This window comes from Arachis ipaensis, chromosome B10 (genome assembly GCF_000816755.2).
Source record: "Arachis ipaensis cultivar K30076 chromosome B10, Araip1.1, whole genome shotgun sequence".
Lineage (NCBI taxonomy): Eukaryota > Viridiplantae > Streptophyta > Magnoliopsida > Fabales > Fabaceae > Arachis > Arachis ipaensis.
The window spans coordinates 111,110,558-111,111,153 of NC_029794.2; positions in this window are offsets into that span (position 1 = coordinate 111,110,558).

Sequence of the window (596 nt, forward strand, 5' to 3'; positions counted from 1 at the left end):
ACGCAAAATAATAAGTTATAACATCATATGATATCCCACAAATTACTATTTGGTAGGCTGTATAAGATCCTATTGATTTTGGTTTGCACATTTTCGCAGACATTATGATATGAATATGTACAAGGTTTCTTGAGCTGAAAAAAAAATACTGCTTCAGTTCTCAATAATGCAGATTCTGTCGTTGAAAAATTGGCCTTTGGTATTTGAGGATATTTTTTAATTACGTTAATAAGAAATTTCGTTAGTAATTATCTTGGAAAATATGCTCTTTGATATTTGTGGTCTTGTGGATATTCATCAAAGAACTTTTTTGAGTAAATCTTCGTAATAATTTTTGAGATTCGCGTGAATATTCAATGTAGTCCTTAGGATTCTAATTTTCCCATAATAATCCTTCAGATAGAGCTCCGAGCACTCATAATGGTCCCTGAACATATTTCTGGTGATGAGTCATCACCGGAATACTTACGTAGTGTCATTTTGTCACGTTGGATGGGTCCAACAGCTAGCTTAGCTAGCTCATTTTCAATTATTTATACCCACATTAGTCCCTCCTTCTATATTTAACCCTAAATTTCCATATCGTTGTTGGAACT